The 19,945-nt window shown below is 44.3% G+C and overlaps 2 long non-coding RNA genes across 2 annotated transcripts; both read right to left on the bottom strand.

Moving 5' to 3' along the window:
• Positions 1-4,468: 4,468 nt before the first annotated feature.
• On the bottom strand, positions 4,469-9,873 carry LOC121354274. The gene is made up of 3 exons (XR_005955251.1): positions 9,743-9,873; positions 7,370-7,595; positions 4,469-5,888 (listed from the first exon to the last, which is right to left on the bottom strand). It is a non-coding gene; the product is annotated as an uncharacterized LOC121354274 (long non-coding RNA).
• A 6,724-nt stretch (positions 9,874-16,597) lies between these two features.
• On the bottom strand, positions 16,598-18,041 carry LOC121354279. Its single transcript, XR_005955257.1, has 3 exons — positions 17,904-18,041; positions 17,662-17,820; positions 16,598-16,933 (listed from the first exon to the last, which is right to left on the bottom strand). It is a non-coding gene; the product is annotated as an uncharacterized LOC121354279 (long non-coding RNA).
• Positions 18,042-19,945: the final 1,904 nt, after the last annotated feature.

Here is a 19,945-nt window from a genome sequence, read left to right as displayed (position 1 = left end):
CCTTGTCCCAGGAGGATTGCTGCTAATTATCCACAGTGAAGAACAAAACCCTGGCTGGTTTTATCTTTGAATACAGAGAGATGCATGACAGAACCCTGTTTCTACCACTTCTTTTTGGGCTACTTGATCTCCAGTCCCACACCACCAGCCTGTGGTGCTATCCCACGCCTTCTGTCTTGGCAATGGAGGGGAAACCAGCACAGAGGAACTGGTATGGGCTTGAGAAATCATCTGCCTTCCTCCCATCACGTCATTCTTTTAATGCAGCACTTCCACACCTACTTGAGGTTTAGGCTTGTCAGCATCAGTCTTGTCCCCACAGGTGGAAGTCTTTCTGCTGGCATGCACATTATGGCAAGGGGTACATCAGAAGTGGCAATTTCCACAGCAGGCAGGTGAGGCAGCCCTCATTCATGCCTCAGTTTCAGAAGAACCATTGGCCAAAGAAGAAAGGAACGAAAACCTTCTTCTTAGCTACTGTCAGAGTGAGAGGAAAACAGAATTTGGTGGTGTATATTCTATGAAGTTGATATTAACCCTGGCAGGAGCAACAAGACAATTCTCAGGGCCCTGCAAGTTGTTTCCATTCTTAGGGGAAGTGATGTCAGTCTTCTCTGTCTTTGATGGATCCTTGATCACTGAGCAAAACCTCAGAAGAGTTTGATTTTCATGGATGCTGTAAGCCTTAGAAAACAGAAGATTGTGCTCTGCCCAGAGCCTTGACTTAATCTGACTCAAGAATTCTTCCCCCCTCTGGAATTTCTCTCAGTCCCTTACTCCCAACACTTTTTCAAGTGATGCTGAAGACTTCCTCTGCTGCCTCCATTCCCAGTTTCTGTGGCCTTCTTGCTCTCCTCTCCCAAGTGTGCAAATTCCCCTTGCTCACACTATGCCCTTAGAATGCCCCCAGTTTTGGGCACTGAATAACCACTGTTATTCCCATTCTTTGCCTGTGAAGAGGTCTTACTCTCTCCTTAAACTTCTTGGAAGAAACATCTTATGCTCCTTAATGCCAGAAGAAAAGTGTGAAATATTTCCCATATTGTCTTAATGCCTCAGAGGCTCATTTACACACCTACTGCAACAGCACAGTGTTAATCTAGACATAGATGGCATCCCGACTGTCATAATGGGCTATAATGTGCTGAACTTTGTGAACACAGCAGTTTTCCTGCTCTCCTTGGTGTATAACCAAAGCCTCTGTGCAGAGCAAGCTCAGAGAAGTGGCTGTACCTGGAGCAGAGCCTCCTTTCTCCTTCAGGTCACGGGAGAGAGGACATGCAATAAAGGGATTTTCCCATTCAGATTCATCTGGCCAGTGTGCCATGTCCTCAGGAGCATCCTCCCTCCAGGCTGTGCCAGCCATCTCCTACCTGGTTCCACATCACTTGTGCTTAGGATGAGTCACCAGGCCCTTTGCAGGCACGTTTCCACCCTGCCAGCCAGCCAGGGCTCAGGCTCTCCTTAGTGCAGAACATTCCCAGATTCACAAACAACTCTCAGCATGTGACACCACTTCCTCTCTTTGGGAACAAATAACTCAATGTGTGTGTTCAAAGTGGGGCTCTTTCAGCCTCTTCAGTGTATCTGCACACAGCAGGACTGAGCCTGGCAGCTCTGACACACAGGTGGGACGGTGCAGTGGGATTTGTGCTCAGACAGTTGCCTTGCTCCACTCTGCAATGCTCCTCTCCCCACTGCAGATATCTCAGATGGCCCTGAGGTGCATCCTAGACTCACACCAAAAAGTGTGTCGGAGTGCAAATTGAACAGCAGCCTCCTTGGAGGGGACTGCAGGGGAAGCTGAAAGAGTAAAATGCATGTCTTGAGGACACTATCGTCACTCACAGATCAGAGACCTCCTTGAGAGCAGAACCAAAGTGAGAGTAAAGTTCCTGTGAAACACTCCTGACAACATTTCTAAAATCTATGCTGTTCTCTCCAGTTCAGTTTCTTACAAACAATCCCATTTAGAGGCATGAATCGTAAAGTGCCAGCGGATGGCTGTTGGAAAACAGGATTTTTGAATTTCAATGAACTTTCAAAGCAGACTTACTGCTCAAGACAAGTGCATACCTTTCCTCCTCTTGGAGTTGTAGGAGAATGAAATCCAGGTGTCAGACAGGCAAGTTGATCTAAAAATGCCCTAAAACTGAGAAACCCAGCCCTAGCTTCAAAACTACCCACAAAACTAGTTTTTTTTTTCCTTTCATTATTATCTCACCTATTAAAATTCTGCTGATACCTTCAGCAGCATATGAACTGGCCAAGTCTCTTCTTTTAAATCTCTCTGCAGAAACAGAAGAAATACTCTTGCTCTTGTTAAATGCAGCAGTGCAGGTGCTTCCTGCAGATAAGGTAAAAAAGCAACTTCAAATATTAGTAACAATTTATAAGGGACATGGTTGAATTTTTAGTAGCTGAGTACCAGAAACAAGTTCTGGGATATGAGTACATATTTAATATTTGTCTTTATTTGAGCACAAAAATATGGGTTCAGAGACAGGTTAAATGATGGGATTTCTTCATTGTAAGAAAAAAAGGTTATGTTCAGGTCTATCCAACGTGAACATCCGATTTGTTTTGTGTTATGAGATCAAACAATATTAAGGGAGATGTCCATTTTGGAGATAGCAGCTGAATTCCAACAATGACAAGAGGCCACTAGGGAAACAGACTCATTTCTTAAAAGATATAAAAATGGTTGTTCTGAATCACTCAGCACCTCACCTGAGGCAATAAGCTACAGCAGGGTACAGGCATGCCACAGACACCAGTCAAATCAGCCTCACCCGGCATGGAGCAGCAGCACCAAAACCACTCTGTTTCTCCACCTCACCTCCTCTCCACCAGATAAGACAAAACACAGTATCCTCAACCTCACCATCAGTGCTGCATCCCGTGCTGACAAGGGTTATTCCCACTCTGCTGGAGGGTACTGCAAGGGGGCAAGCCAGCCCCCAGCCCCTCATGCCCCAGCTCTTCCCACAGCACCGCTGTGGGTCTCCATGTACGAAACTGTGCTGTGTCCAAGCACAGAAGAGCACACACTGGTGGGCCTTATTCCCCCAGTTTGGGACCCAGACAGAGGCTAGGTTTGCAGAAATGATGCTGCTGTGGAAATCTGGCCTTCAAACCCCGGCACCCTGTTTCCCAGGTCTGGAAGAGGACAAGGGGCAGAGAAGATCACTGGGTGATTTGGGGGATATGAAAATTTTGTGCACAGGTGTCTGCTTCAAAACGCATACCCCAGGGCAACGAGGAAAGTTGTCCCATGAATTACTACAACACTGATTCCTGATTTGGTCTCTAAAGGCATGTGACACAGAATTTTAAAAACTAATTAGCTACGACCAAATGTTTTACATTTTTGTCAGCCCCACACAATGAATTATAGTTTCTCAGATCTTTTATGGCTTGCAGTTGAATTTCTTTTTCAGTATCAAAGACTGTATTCTTTTCCTCTGTAATATATTTTTAAGAGTGACAAGAGATCAATAAAAATATGTAAGTTAAGGATCCGTAAGCCCCACATAATTTAGCTTCATATACCATGCTCTAATAAAACACACCAGTCAGGTGGTTTGCATGCAGGTATATGCATCTCTGTCTCTGGTTTGGTTTATGCTAGGTTTTATGTTTATGAGCTCTGACAGGTATTTAACACTTTATTAGGAAGAAAAAAATGCAATTAAATATTGTAATGTGAGTCTCCTCTCCTTGGGTTCAATTAAAAACAATGGCCTATCCCCATTTTTGCAAAGGAAGGAAGGAAGGAAGGAAGGAAGGAAGGAAGGAAGGAAGGAAGGAAGGAAGGAAGGAAGGAAGGAAGGAAGGAAGGAAGGAAGGAAGGAAGGAAGGAAGGAGTGTTAATTACCTCCTATCCTTTGCAATATTTATGGGCCTTTGTTGCAGTTGAACAAACAAGCAGCATTTTTCTGTAGAATTTCCTCTCTAGACCTGGATGACTGTGACAGATAGTCAGGAGCCAACCTCAATTATAAATAACTTTTGGATATTTAACATGATCTTGCCTAGAAAAGGGAAAGCTGTGAGGCAGAGAGACCTGATGCTCTCCATGGGGACCTTCTTCCCTGCATAAGGGACAGAGCTACGAGCTAGACAGGGAGCTCAGAGCTGCCCAGCTCAGCAGCAAGTCAGTGTGAAGAGTCAACCAGCCACACTAACATGTCCCTCGACTGCAGCCAATGTCACACCAGGCCAATGGAAGGAGCCAGGAGAAAACTTTCCTTCTGTAAAAGTGAGTGGCAAGCTGCTGAATCACTCTGGCAGGCAGGAGTCAGCATGTCTAGGGGAAGTGAAAGTCAATGTCTCCTGGAGGGAATATTAATAATAAAAAACCAAAGCAAGGACATTCAGAACTCAAAAAGATCTTTACATTTAGTAAAAAAACATTCCAAGAGTGACTCCATGCACCAATTAATATTTCAGGAACCATAAACCAATATTCATTTTATATTTATGATACAACATTATTCATCTACTAGAGTTTCAAAGTATTTTACAGCCACACGCTAATAAAGCATCTCGTTTGCTGTGAAATGCAGCCATCCTGTCACTGGAGCACAGCAGCTGACAGGACTGTCTAGGGCACAGGGGAGAAAAAGCTGCCCTCAGGGGAATTTGAGAGAGATCAGCACTGCTGATCTTCCTTTTAAAGTCCAGGATGGGTCAAAGTACTTACAGGAGCTGGGTTTAGGGAGACAAGTGGAAAAAATAACATGGTTGAATAGAGAAGTTTTAGACAAGTCCTTGTTGAAATCGGACTGGTCCAGTGCAGATATATAAATACATATTCAATCATGCAAAGCAGATTTTAATGTCCTTCCTCTCATTTGTTTCATAGCAGAAACTAGCAACTGTCAGGAGCACACCACCTGGGATCCACTCCTTGCTGGGTCTCATCCCTTCCTCAATAGTGGAGAAGGACCCTCCATTCTTTCCATCCCTGGAAGCTTTTCCCCAGCAGAGGAAAAGAGATGCAAAGTTAACCCCTTTGTTTACTGGGGACTGTCATTATTCACCAGTCAATATGTATATCCGCCCATTCCATAGAATGGAATTGATGAGAACAGTCAATTCAAACAGTAAACCCAGTAATACTCTTCAGAAAAAAAGTGCAGAATGCAACACCTCTGCCACCAAGCTAAATAATCCTGTATGCATAAATATTCTTGAAATACAGAATTTGTATCAGAGGTAGCAGAAGCTGTGATATGCGATGTGCTTTGTTACAGTCTGATGTAGATTAAAAGTCGAATAATGCATCCTCAGAGATATATGGGCCCAAATCCAATTTTCCTCTCAAATAGAAGTACAATAAATAAAATAGGCATCCAAAACTGTCCACATAACTCCAAGCAATGCCATGCACTTGGTTTTTTATGTGTTCAGGAATATATATGTACATAGGGATGTACATACATATGAATATAAATTTGTTTATTCAGGGATGGAGTTTGCTTTTGGTCTCATATGAAGATTGAGTATTTCTAAAGTAACCATTATAAATCAAGTGAAAAGGGAAGGGGGGAAAAACTCTTTAATTTTCATTATGTAAAAGTTCCTCCTTATTGATAGGGCTTCTGTTTGCTAGAAAACTTCCTAGGGAAAAAATTGAAAGAAAACATTAGCTGCAGCTTACTAATGCAAATGCAAGCGAGATTTGGTGGAAACATTTGAGTCAGCAGGTGTCAAGGATTGTTGATTCAGAGCATGACAACAGCCAACCTGGGCCACTTGAGGGTTTTCAGCTGAGATGTTTTACACAAGTCTTTCCAGCTGTGTGTGGTATCTCAGCATTTCTATCTTCTTGACGAAGTCCTCAGAGGTCCCTGGGACAGCAGCTCAGGTGCCAGGTGTTAGCACTGTTTCACAGGACAGAGAAACCAGACACTTGTTTGGTCACTGCCATGTAAGAAAGATACTAAGCCATTAAAGAGTGTCCAAAGAAGGGCAGCAAAGATGATCAAGGGCCTTGAGGGGAAGCTCTGTGAGGAGCAGCTGAGGGCACTTGGTCTGTTCAGCCTGGAGAAGAGGAGGCTGAGGGGAGACCTCATTGCAGTTACAGCTTCCTTGTGAGGGGAAGAGGAGGGGCAGGCACTGATCTCTTCTATCTGGTGACCAGTGACAGGACCTGAGGGAATGGCCTGAAGCTGTGTCAGGAAAGGTTTAGGCTGGATATTAGAAAAAGGTTCCTAAACCTTCCACCCCAAAGGGTGCTTGGGCACTGGAACAGGCTCACCAGGGTAGTGGTCACAGCACCAAGCCTGAGAGAGTTCCGGAGGCATTTGGGCAACACTCCATGTGGTGTGATTCTCGGGGTGTCCTGTGCTGGATCAGGAGTTAAACCTGATGATCTCTGGGGGTCCCTTCCAGCAGGATAGTCTGTGATTCTGCCTGGCTTTGAGAAAACCTCTCAGTAGGAGCCTGTAAGTGCTGGGGTCAACAGCCTGCTCTTCCAAAGCCCTCCTCCTCCAGTCTAAGCATTGCCATGGGCTTACTGCCCCTCTCAAACCTGAAATGGTTCCAAATTTTATGGTGTTTCTTCTATCTTTAAACATATACTCAACACACATTTTTGAAAACCTGTCCCCCACGGCTCTGTGTACACTGGAGCATCAGCCATGCAAGTGCTGTGTAAATGCTTGCTGAGTACAGTGGAGTATTTAGTGTAAAAATATTTGAGTCCAAAGGTGAGTTAGAAATATAGCAGATGAGCAATCCAGGGGAAGATGCTAATTCAACAGAGCTTATCTGGGACTGTGCAAGCAGCAGAGGGGAGTGCCAACTGTATCTGAGCTTCCAGCAAGGTTATCTGTTTAGTAGTGCCATATTGCCTTAGCAAATTTCCATTTGTTACTTGGGCTGCAAAACTTCACATAGCTTCCAATGCATTCAGGAAAAATAGTAACTTTGGTAACAATTAACATGTACAGTGAAACTTGTGTGGATGAGAAAAAGCAGTGACTAGTCTATCCCATATTTTAGTCCCAGTTCCAAAACCTCTGGTAAATAACAGGAGGTTATTTATTCACTGTTTTCCAGCTCTGTGCTCAGAAGCTGGCAACCTCTGTGCTTGTATTTGTCATGACACACACATAGTCAGGTACTTCTTTAAGATGAATCTTTCAATTCAAACATGAAAATCTTTTAAAAGCAACCCACTGCCAATCTATTATAAAAATGGTCTCTGCTAGTGAATCTAAGCCAAGGACTCTGGGGACAGTGAGCACCTTAATGTTCTAGGAAAGTCATTTAACATCTGTCTCTTTCTATTTAAACCATGCTGATCACGCCATGGACCTAATTCTCCCAGATATAAAATAAGCCAACAATATCTACTTACCTGGTTTGTACATAGAGATGTCTGCAGTACAGGGCAAGAGTAAAGTAATTAATGAGGAAGACCTTTTTGCCTGCCACAGACTCTGCCATCTGTATGAGGACCTAGTGTGAAGATCAAGCTGAGCAGCTGAGTTACCTGATAGAGTGATTTATACAGAAAACTGAGTCAGCTGCAGACAGAAGGCTGATGTCGGAAGGCACCGTGGGTCAGTGACACGTCTGCTGTGCTGTGTGGGACAAAAAGGTGAGGTGGGTGAGATGCAGTGGTGGAAACAGACCCTCTCTCTGCAGCACCAGCACTGGGGTTGGGGAGAAAACCTGATGCAGGGTAGGGCATGCAATGGGGAGACAGAAGTTTGTGTTGAAGGATGTCACTCTCCTGTTTCAATACTATTAAAGCTACTATTAAGGCATAGATCAACATTAAAATGTCTCCATGACAGACTCCCTGGCAAAGCTGCAGTGCAAGCACCACAATCCATCTCCTAAAGATCTCTCTACCCATGGGTGCTCTCAGCTGATCCCTTTGCAGGACAGGGGAATCTCTCTCCTGTGTCTCCCAGGGTGAGGGTGGGAAGCAGATTAGTGCTGTTCCCCCGACAATCAAAGGGACAATTAAGGACTGTCTTTCAGTGCCACAACTCAGACAAAATCAAGAGGCCACACTTCACTGTCTAATTGCCTTTCTCATCCATGGTGCTTTACCCTCAAGAAATACAGGAATACAACACTAGAAAGGACAGCTCTAAGATATCCAAATAGAACACCAATCCCTTTGTTTTACCCTCCCCTTGTTCAAGGTGTCACCCTCTATTTTAGAGCACAGAACCTTACTCACCCTAATCCTCCACTGGCTGGAGCTGCTCCTGGTCTGAGCCTGGTCTGCACAGCCACTGACACAGGTGACAGTGCCCCACATCTCTGCTGGGCTCCCTGGTATCTGCCCCCTCAAGTGCATGATGAGGCAGCTCAGCCAACTCATGCCCCTTCAGAGGCACCTGGTGCTATCCATGGAGCTTTTATAAACCTTTGGAGGAGGAAGAAGGCTCTGTAGGATGGGCTGGGATCATCAGTGGGTTTGGCATGGGACTGGTCACAGGCAGGACCAGATGGCACTGGTCACTGGCTCCTCTCAAACACATCCCTGCATGGACTTTCTGGTTATCCAACAAATAATTACCATGTCCCTTTAGGATGTGCAGAGCATGTGCCAGCCCAATTACAACACATGGAGTAGGAGGGGATGGTGCCATAAAACAGCAGCTAATAATGAAAATTAGCCCTGAGAGAGGCAGGAAGGGGGGGCAACTTCATTTTCTTTCTTTTCCTTTCCCTATGTTTAGCTTGTTTCATTTTTTTCTCTCTCGGCTTCTTTTCTTGTTTTTGCAATCACTGCACAATTTTTTTCAGTGGTTTTTGTTTTTGATGAAAGCAGGCTTCCCCTTCTGCCAGGCGGGGCAGAAATGCTCGAGGGCAGAAGCACTACCCCTTTCAAGCCAGTCACCCATGCAGGCAGCTCCAGATGACCCACAAGCAGTGACACAGCCACATCTTGGAGCATAATGCTCTTGTAAGTCTGCTTATGGTAATAGAAATTTAGCATTCGCTATGAATAATCACAGATTTTATTTATAGTGACAAAATGAGAGGGCCTTTTATGCAATATTGACTCAGGTTACCCAGGTCAATAGCAGCCAAGTCATAGTGACTCATACTGTGGAATTAAATATTTTAAACATAGCACAGTAATAGTCTGAGCCTGACTGCCTTCAGTGACTGCCTTGATCTCATTTTCCTCCTTCCTCCCCCAAAATAGACTAGAGAATTCAAAGTATCCCATGCAATACAGCACCTGATGATCAAAGACAGGGAAACGAGTGCTCATGCTGTCTTTTGGAAGTCTTGCCTAGTGATCTATAGCAAACAGGGGACACATAGAGGATGCAGCTTGATGCCAGGACACAATTTTTGCAGGGTCATGTTGTTGCTGCTGCTTTTACAGTAAGGTTACTTGAGGACCCAGGTAGCTGAATGATTAATGCAAGGTTGTTGAGAAAACCAGAGGAGTGGGGGATGGAGTTTTAAAGCTCTGAGTTCAAGGCCCCACCAGGGACTTGCCTGCAAGTTTTACAGTTCAGATGATTGAAGGGAAAGTAATGCTTGCTGAAGCCTTTCGACCTCTCTTTACAAGGTAATAAAGGACTCATGCACTTGGCCCTGCCATGGGTCCTGCTTTCCCAGTGTAGCTTTAACGATGAGGTGATAATGGATCCCCCATTGGAGATGCAAGTTGGTACCAGCGCTACCCTAAAGCAAAGGCTGGAACAAAAGCATCAGAGAAACAGCACCACTTGGGCTGGAGGACTTTTCTCACCTGGGACCTGAGAGTTATGCTGTGAAAAGTTCAGACCAGTCATCAGAAAGCATTTGAGTTCTGTGTGGTCAAAACCTTTGTGCCAGTGTGTCTCCAGTCCCAGGAGGATCCATCTGGCCTTGCCTATTGCTAGGAATAGAGGAGAACCACGGCATGAAATCTACCAGAAATAAGGAATTTAATGGGGACACAGGTTTTTTGTTATTATAAATTATCTTCTCTACAAGTTTTGTGCAATGACATACTCCTGCATTTTTTAGCTTATGGGTTAACTTTGGCTGACCCTGAGTACATGGACCCAAACTACAGGCCTGAAACAACTTACAAGTCAGGGCAAATTAGGAATGACCCCGCTGGATGCCACAGTGCCTCAACTGCTGGGAGGCAATTCAGACTCTGCCTGCCTCGCATGGCTTTGGGGCATTGATCAGCCCCCACACTGCCAGCATACCAACCGTGCTCTGGCACAGCAGGCACAGGGGCAGAAAGTTCAGTGGCTGTGTCAGCCCCGGGAGGCAATGTGTGCTCTGCAAATGGTTTTTAAATATGCCATTCAACATGGCTTCCCGAAATCATGGAGCTTGCAAGCTGCAGCCATTTTTCACACTAACGTGTTTTCAGTGTGCCTTTTATTTTTCCTCCCAGTAAAACTGACCAGAAGAGAAACTACACTGAGACAAGGACTAAATTGCTCTGATTCAAGTCTTTCCCATTTGGAAGGGGCATTATTGGAACAATGGATGTAATAAAGTGATTCTTGTTTACATGACTTTTCCATTAGCAGAGGAGGATTTGTGGGAGATATAAGCTTCTCCAGACATTCAATTAGAGCTGTTTAATGAAACATTATAACCAAAGCATCAGGGTATAAGAGGGTGATTTACCACAGCTTATTGCTTAGTTAGAGGAGAACACTTTAAGTGAGTGTGAGTAGAAGATGAAGCCTGCAGTCTCTCTACACATCACAGTAGCTAACAGCACACCCAACCTTTTCTGACCAGAGAAGACCAGAGTCATTATTTCCCAGAGCAGAGTCATTATTTCCATGAGGTCCATGGCAGCCCCACTAAGTCTGCTCAGAAAAGGAAAGGCTTCACTCATCAGTCTCTGGTTACACGGCTAGGTCCTTCAAGGGCAGCAGTGTCTGTGCTGGTGAAGGCATCATTGCTATGTGTCACGTAGCATCTTTGGCCTAAGCAGTGGAACCTCTCTCACTAAAAAAATAACAAATGTTCATCTAAAAACTGAAGTAATTTCTTTCCTCTCCAGCAGAGCCACTTCTGCAGCAGAGAGGTGCAAAAGAACTATCCATTTACTCTGCTACCAAAACATTGCTTACCTCTGAAGGTGCAATAACTCCCTACAGCTGCCCTAAGACAGTCAAAGTGGTGTGAAAACAAAACTTTGTCATAGGGCTTGAACAGCAACATGACACCCACCACTTGGGATCTCATTGAAGGGATTTATTGTGCTCTATTCTGTCCAGCCAAACCTGTTTGGCTGCTGAGTAAAGACAGCCCTAAGCATTTTTCGGGTCAGTGCGATACCAGGAAAAAGCTCTCTCCTACAGCAACAGCAGTTGTCTTGCAGGGTGTGTCTGTGCTCATTGTAGAGAAGGATACCTAAAGAGGAGGAATTTGTAGTTCATCATATTGATAAAGCTATTGACAAGGCAGCATGCTGTGGAAGAGCCCTGTGCAAATGGAAATGGAGTCAGAGTGGGTCAGGATGCTCCCCTAATGGTCTGAGTATCAGAAAGCACAGATAGCCACCGTGCTACCACGTGGAAGCATAATTTGCTGCAAGTCAGTTATTGATCCTTCATATAGCTTGTTCTTTTTTAATTAAGTCTCTGGAGATGATAAGGGAGAAAAATAACTTCAGAAATAAAAAGTATCAATAGCTGCAGCTGAGGTTCTGAAAAGTCTTATGAATTCAGGGTGATAGAATAATAAACACCATGAGCTTTCCTTGTAGAAAAATTATGTTCATACATAAAAAGTCACCTGGAAGTCAGATTAGGGCAACTGCTACTTGAAATGGAGTTAAAAAGGGACAAATTTTACCAATGGGAGAAATTTAGTTTTGCCTTTGGACATATCTGTGTACATTACAAGTTCTGCTGAGAATATACTGGATGCAGCAGCCTATGGTTGGTCCTGCTCTCCCTGGAAGGGCAAAGGTGTTCTGCCCTAGCACTAATACATGTTTCAGACCCTCCAAGCAAAACTTCTGGGGCCTCTCTTTCAAGCAGTTTCCCACTACAGTAACTCAATTCTAATAATGAACTTGCACTGCAACATCAGCAGACCGAAAAAGTGTGCATTTCTATTCTAAAAGCCCTGGCTTTTCCACACCAGTAAGCCAGCAGCACTAATAGCTGCCATTAGCTAATAGCACTTGGATCATCTTTATGGGTCAGCAGTGAGTTTGTGCACGACATCCATATGTGACATGAGGAAAGAAGTTCCCTGTATATGAAATTAAGAGGAAAAAAAAGTGAAGATGAAAGCAATATTGGAAGGAGAACACATACAGGAAATACAAGTAATTAGGTGACATCAGCAGGGCCAATGTAGTTCTCACTAATTTTGAAGGACTTGGTGACCCCACAGTTCTTACATTTGGCATTACAAAACTGGGAAATGCTGCCACAGGAAAAAATGTTAAATGCACTAAGATGCTCTCAGAGTAAATGTATGAATAGCTTGATTTGTGTTGATGGATGGATAGACACTGTCACAGTTCACTTCATCTGACAGAACTAAGACTCATATATGGTACAAATTGATTCAGAAAAGAGAAGACTGTCACATGCTATTACTGCTACATGTGATCTTAATAACTATATACTATAAACAGATTTTGGTGCATGGCTGCTTCCAAGGGAAAAAATGAGGAGTAGCCCAGCAAGAATCAAAAGCTCTCCTGAGTATGTTCCCTTTTGCACACCCTGAGCACTTTGAAGGGTGGGAAGAATCCAGTTAAATCTTGTTCTGCTTTCCCCCTTTCATCCACCTCATCATCACTGCATTTGGTACTCCTAAAGGATTTGCTAAGGCCAGGGAAAGAAGGGACTCAATCTGTGCTGCATGTGTCTTCCTGATGTTTAAACCAAACACTCTTGCAGCTGTTAGTTCTTCTTCTCATGCCCCATTTAGAGACGAAATTCTGGGGTTTATCTTCTTATGCAAGACAAGAAGGATTTTAGGGCTTTTCCTATATACTCCAGCCACTTACCACAGTTTCATATCCTGGACATACAGAATGGCTGCATCTCTAAGGAAGAGGGATTTAAATAAAGGGTATCATTGAAGAGTAAACGTAAAGCTCTCAAACACAAAATCTAATAAAAAAGAAAGGAAAATAGGCAGTGGTAACACAGAAGCCCAGGTAACAACCTCCACCCCTCACCCACTGCATGGCACAGCAAAGGCTGGACAAAGGAGCAAATTCTGCAGCTGGTGACATGGCTCACTGCTGGGAGATTTTCCAGCAGCTCAGAAGTGTCCAGCCTGGCACCGAAAGCCCTCCCCTGTGTTCAAAGAGAGACACTCTGTCCTTGGCCCTGCCCTGAATCACTTGCAAGGTGATCCTAGATGCATCATTGCCTCTCTCTTTGCCAGCAGTAGAGGAGCCTCCCATGAGGAATGGGGGGAAAAAAAGACGTATTTGTTTTTATGTGATCAGTCACTGAATATATTAGCTTTTTTTCTTTTTTTTCTCATAAATAGCTCTTATTTCTTCTTGGATACTTCCTGCCTACAAGAGTGGAGGAGGAGAGAAACAAGGTATAATCTGAGTGCTAGCAAATGTCACCCTTTGTAATCAGAAAAGCCCTAAACATCTTCCTTTTCCTTTTTTCTTCCTTTTCTCTTCTGAAGCAAACAATCAAATGCTATCCACTGGGGAGTGTGATTCATAATAAAATCTCTCTGTCTAATCAGCATGCCCAAAAAGACTTTTGTCTTCTTATAATTACATAGAGCACAGAGGTTTTAGCAGTGCTCTTTCCCAGTACATGAACCAAGTGAGACAACCCTTGAAGTCCCACAGCCCTTTATCTGATGGACAGCCTCATTCCCTGGTCACAAAGCAGAAGTTTAAATTGGTTTCATTACTGTCAAGGGCAACTGGTCTGACACTGGAATATCACACTTCTTTCCACTTCCTACTCCTCTCCTCATCCCAACACTTGTGGCCATAGGCACAGGTCCACTTGGACACATTTAGTCCCCTTTCCTTATCTGTGTGGCATATCACCAGAGGATCTTGATGCCTACAGAGGCAGAGGCAGTGAGCTGGGCATCTTTACCAAGAAAAACACTTAGCTGCAGCATGGCAAGCTAGAAGGTGAGGGAATTGGAAGGACATAATGAAGAAAGCATTGGCAAATGAAAAGATGGAGTGGATAAGTGAAAAGGAAAGAGCCTTTAACAAAAATGCACAGCAAATAGAGGAATGTGGAAGATTGTTTCTATGGCAATGTAAGTAAGACCACGTAACTGCCGCCTGCAAGCAAATGTATTTTAAATGAAACATGAGGTAACTGAGGTAACAGAGTCTGTGGCATTAATGGCAAAGCAATTTAGCATCACCAAGTCTTCAGCATCCCCCACATTTTTGCCACAAAGTGCAATGTGACCTCCCAGATTTTAGTACTGGGAACATTGTCCAGGCAGCCATGGCCAGGGAGCAGCACTTGGGTCACAGGTCTGCAAGGGCAGGCAAGAGAAATAAGTCTGCTCCCACATGGATCAGGCTTGTGTCTTGATCCAGCAATGCTGACTTGAATAATCGCTTCCTGCAGTTTTTGGCAATCTTAAAAATTGAGCATTTTAGTCTCCTGTTGAATCCCTGGTTGAATGAACTCTGTAACGGGATTTATTCCTCTCCCTCTCTCTCTGGCTGCTGCATTCTCAGCCAAACCCCTGCTTGTACCAGGTGGCCTCTGGGGCCAGGGAGCCTTTCTGGAAAGGGGTGACAGAACAGGGCAGACAGGGGCAGGTAGCCCCATAAAAACAGGAGCTGCCTCATGTCTCGTGACCCCAGTGCAATCAGCTGACCAGCTCCCTATTGAGCCCTCCCCTTAGCTTGCCTGAGACAGGTGACAAGAGATTGTTAAGATCTTGAAGCTGTGTGCACATAACATACTCTAAAATAAAACATCTTACTCTGTATGTGGTAGATTAGGATCATTTTTAGGTCAAATAGACTGAAGTAAAAGCTTAAAATAGAGGGGAAATGAACTCCAGTACAACTACCTGGCTGTATGAGCCTGCTTCTAACCTGCTGCAAGGAAGGCAAGATTATTAAAAATTAAATCAGCATTTCTTCCATATGACCTTTCTTTGAGACACTTGCCTTTCTTTCCTGGAGACACACAAGACCTTCCTTTCCAAAACAGCACTCAAATGAGAAGCCATGCCTGCACTGGGAGGCAGCTGCCCGCAGCCCCAGCTCTCCCAGGCTCTCCCGCTCAGCCCCAGCAAGCTGTCTGCACTATGCCAGCACCAGAAGCAACAGGCCAGAGACGACAGGTGCACTTGTCTAAATTAAACCTTGCTGAGGGTTCTCAAGGAAAGGGCTTGCAGCAAAGTGTAAGATGTAAACTGAAGTGCAGAGAGAGTGCTTCAACAGACGTTCTTATCAGTTGTGCTGCTAGACGCCCTTTTTCAGCTACGTGACATTTCAGTTCCCTAAACTCTATTATGCCCCATTTATTTCCATTTTATGAATAGTAAAAGCTGTAACATAGCACCTCAGGCACTGGTCTGAGGCTTTGGAGAGTTGGGTCTGGCTTGTTGCTGTGCATGCAGCATGGCAATGCCTTTATTGAAAGAACAAGGATAATACATCCATACTGCAACTAAATCCAGATTATAAGAGCCTCATATGAGGGCCCATTGAGTGCTGAGGGTTTATGGTGCTACACATATTGTTTTTGAATTAAACTCAACCTTTTTTCTTTTTTTTTAAATGTAAGACAGCTTATTTACTCTTAGTGCTCTTGTTTGTGCTATGCCAATGCCATTTATCAAAATGCAGTTGGTGTCAGCTATATTTCTCTGCTGTAAACCTGAACAAAATGGCAGTGAATGAGGACCTTTCCTTTTAATTATCTGCTTTTTTTCCCCCAAAAAAATTGTATCTGGATATAGTTTCCACTACATGAATCAAGGGGTACAGAGCCTTCCCACTCTCTCCAAGATGTTGCTCAGACACCACTTAGCTCCTCTGTCTGTTTTCTGCTCAGTACGGGAGAGTTCTCATGACTATAAATCAATTATGTATGCAAGGAAGGCAACCACACTGGTGCCTGAAACATTCTCAGGTGAGGTGATACCTGCTTTTTCTTCTCAGTGGTCTGGACTTCACTTCACCCGTACTCTTCCCTCCCGCTTTAAAAGGCAAAGCTACCCTCAGCCTGCTGGTACTTTAGGCTGACAGACACCTTTCCTGTTAACATCAGATACCCGCAGTTCTCTCTTTTCTTCTCCCTTTCAAGCTCAGGGTTTGTTTCGGTAGCTGGGGTTTTCTGTTTAAAAACAGTCCTCGCAGAAGCAGCCTGCTTGAGAGCCCTGCTGGCTAAAATCTGCTGTTTTCCACAGAATGGAATATTGTGTGCCACAGAAGCTTTCTTATTCTCATCACCTACACGCCGCAGGTCTGCTCTGCCGAAGCACCTCTAGGGGTGAAAGCATGCTTCTGTCTCCAAGCTGAATTCAATCCCTGATCTCTTTGCAGAAACTAACAACAAGGGAGAGAGCTGGCATGACTGATGGAAACCAAATGAATAATTCATGGCAGATCATTTATTTTGATGAATTTTATCCTCTTTTTCTGTTTGCAAATTGTCTGCAAGTAGCTTATGAACATCTCAAATGTATATAGGATTTGAAATTAACTGCTGGATACTTTCCGCAAATAACTCCGAGCTTGTAGATTGCTCATGAACCATTCAACAGAACCATCTGAAATTTCAAATTCCAGCCATATCGATTAGCTTTGATTGCTTTTGTGAGCCAGAAGCTCATCTACAGTGCTGGTGTAAATGCAAAGAAATTCCGTGGACCGCACTGAGGCATGACTCCAGGTTGACATTGGTGTTCCTAGCCCCAGGGTCTGTCCAGAAAACATTTCTGTTCTCCGAGCAGAAAGGCAGCATTTGAAATCAAGTGTCCTCAGTGACTGGCAGAGGAGAAAGTAAAACAAAATAATTTTATGTTTGCATTTATTTTACATGAAATATAAAATGCTTTGTTTTAGTAACAATCCCTGCCAAGTAAATATCCACATCTTTAACACGCCTGGCTATCAGTCATGAAACCTGTCATTTCTTACCTGTTCACCTGATGCATTTCCCATCAGTTACTATGACATTTCCACTTCTAGAAATCCATTCAATTCATTTGCTAAAGCAAATGCAGGACTAGATTCACCATCAAAATATCACAGCTCCATGCCAATGGTGCTGCACTGAAGTCAGGGGTGTAAAACTGGCAGGTTACAACAGAAGATTCCACTGGGGGAAATAACTTTTATTTTAATATTTATCAATAGTCTTGTAGCAAAGCAGAATGAGAGAGCTTTGGTTGATGGGATGCTATTTTGAATACTCAAACCTCTCATCCAACTGGATAAATCTTGATCTATGCCCATTTAGTGAATGCTTATGTGATATTCATCTGAGCCTGGTGGTAGTTGTGCCAAATTCCTGATGACTTTCTAGGGAGCACCACGTCTATTTTACACAATGTCATAAATGCCCAAGCAGCTGGCAGAACCTGTCAGCCCCTGTCACGCTATTTGTGTGGAGTACATCTGAACAAACACCCCGGCAGTGAAAGGCCAAGTCACCAGCTCCCAGACTCACGGCTGTCAGCTAAGAGAACAGGAGTGAGTTTGTCTTAACTTACAGCTGAAAATCTGACTGCAAATCCTCTCCGATCAGGTTCTCTTGCTTCAACAAGACCCCGGCTGCTCCAAAGTCAAGACACGCTATCGCACACATCAAGACACAGCCCATCCAACCTCTGAGCGACAGCTGGATATTGGTTTTCTCCAAATTATTCTGGCTGCAAGCAACATGCAACGCAGTGAGGGGAACAGGAAACTCTTCATCCATGGGAATTAGCAGCTGATGCTGCTCTCTCTTTACCTTTCTACATCTCTGCGCCCCTGAAATCCCTGATATCAGACCTGCTGCCAGCCCCGGAGTACTTTTTCCTTTTGTCACAGCTGTGCTTTGCCAGGCCTGCTGCATCATACTTGCTTTCTCACTCTGGTCCTATTGCATCAGAAACCCTGGGATGGAGGAGGAGGCAGGATGACAAACACAAGTACCCTTTGCTGCAACACCAACAGAGGCGGAGGGAGGTGCTGTGCCAGGGTGGGGGGTGGCATTTCCTCAGGGCAGAGTATAAATTGTGTGGCACTCCCAGCCCACCCCACATTTGTGTCAGCCTTTTGCTGAAATACTTGTAAGCTTGTCATTGCTGAAGTCTTTTTGGCAGCCAAGTCTTAAATATAGTCTCTAATCACAACTGCACATGTTGTACAATCAGCCTAAAAACTGATTAACTTTTGTATAAGCTTATGTTCAAGGGGCAATTCAAGATGTGGAAGCTGGCACCAGCTCAGGGTCTGTGACTGTGTCTCCTTGTCATGCATATCATAAAAACAGTGTATGGCAGACTTAAAAAAGAACCAAATTATATATAATGGGAAATTAAGAGGGAGAACCATGGAAGAACCTTCATAAATTAGGTGGACCATTGGGCTATATTACATATATCTAATATATAATCTGATGGAATGAACTGCTGTGAAAATGCTTATTTCACCTAGGAGTTTTCACATGTTTTATTATTCAGTTGGATTTTTTTCATGAACAGGAAGGTTTTTATTTAATTTTGAGAAAAAGGCAGGAGGGGAAAAAAAAGCACTCTGGTTCATATAATTTCTGTAGAAGGAAAATTATGGTGTGGGAGAAGGAGGCATTTGTACTTATCCAAGCCCATCACCAAGGCACCCTGTGAATTCAGCTCAGACACATCAGGGGAGATGTCAGCAACACATCTAGTTAGGGAAGCAGTCATACCTCATGACATAAGCTGATCTACAGCAAGTAGATCAGCAAGGTCTACAGCTGAGGCCCAGCAAAATAATTCCCCTCTGGAACTGGACTCCAGAGAAATCTTCACCTTTGCTTGAAAGATTTAGCACTCACCATGCTGGGAGGCACAGAGTTTGACTTGATGGCCCTTTGATCACTCCCAGTTCTTAATTTGCACACTATGCATTTCTGAGCAACTGGACATTATTTTCCATGCAATCCTCCCTACAAAAATAACTCCTTTATTGGTCCATAGTTCCCACTGGTCATATTTCATATCCCAAGTCCCCAGTGCTTCTCACTGTCCCTTGGTGCACCGAGAGTGAACTGTAAAGCAGCTAGTGTTTGAACAGCTGCCAGGAAGAGCTCCTACTCGAAGGTCTTGCTTTCCCAGGCAGTGGGTGCTTCATCTTTAAAATCAATCTGATGCATTGGCACAAGCCCAGAGAGTGTTAGTCCATCTGCTGCCTAACTCTCCCGGTTTGTTTGCAGAGGCTTGCTGTCAGCTGTTCATATCCCTCTTTTTCCCGTCCAAGGAATTTCCTTTTTTTTCCCCCCAAGCCTTCACCAGGATCCCATTAATCCCCACTTTACTTTCACTCTTTTAATCAGCTTCCTGAAAGCCATGGAAAGAAGCTTAGGAGCACACAGAGCAATTAACACCACATCTTATTCAGCTGGCATGGTGAGCACTGCACAATGGGGTAGGTGAGGCAGGAGAAGCTCAGGTTTCTAAGTCAGAGTTTTGCACGGTCAATCCCCAAGCCAAACACCATTTCCCTGTGGACCTAGAGAACAGGATCCTACATCCCACACTTTCCTCCCACCTACTGCAGAAAACAGTAGACTTCAAATTGCTTTTGGTAAGAAACCAGAAGCCTCTCACCTGCTGCCTGGAGGTGGTCTCAGACAAGCTCCCACTTGGGTACTCATGTCAGACAGTCAGCTACTGCAATGAGTAAGGACTTCTGGGGCTGTGGGGAAGAGAACACTGCTGATGAATACAGCAACGTGTTCTGTGGCTGCTAGCCACCAGTCTGAGGGCATATGCTTTTCACAATCCAGGGGTGTCTGGAGTCCCTGGG

The sequence above is a fragment of the Pyrgilauda ruficollis genome, unplaced genomic scaffold, assembly GCF_017590135.1.
Source record: "Pyrgilauda ruficollis isolate IOZ18807 unplaced genomic scaffold, ASM1759013v1 scaffold101, whole genome shotgun sequence".
Classification (NCBI taxonomy): Eukaryota; Metazoa; Chordata; class Aves; order Passeriformes; family Passeridae; genus Pyrgilauda; species Pyrgilauda ruficollis.
This window is presented reverse-complemented; position numbering and strand designations above follow the sequence as displayed.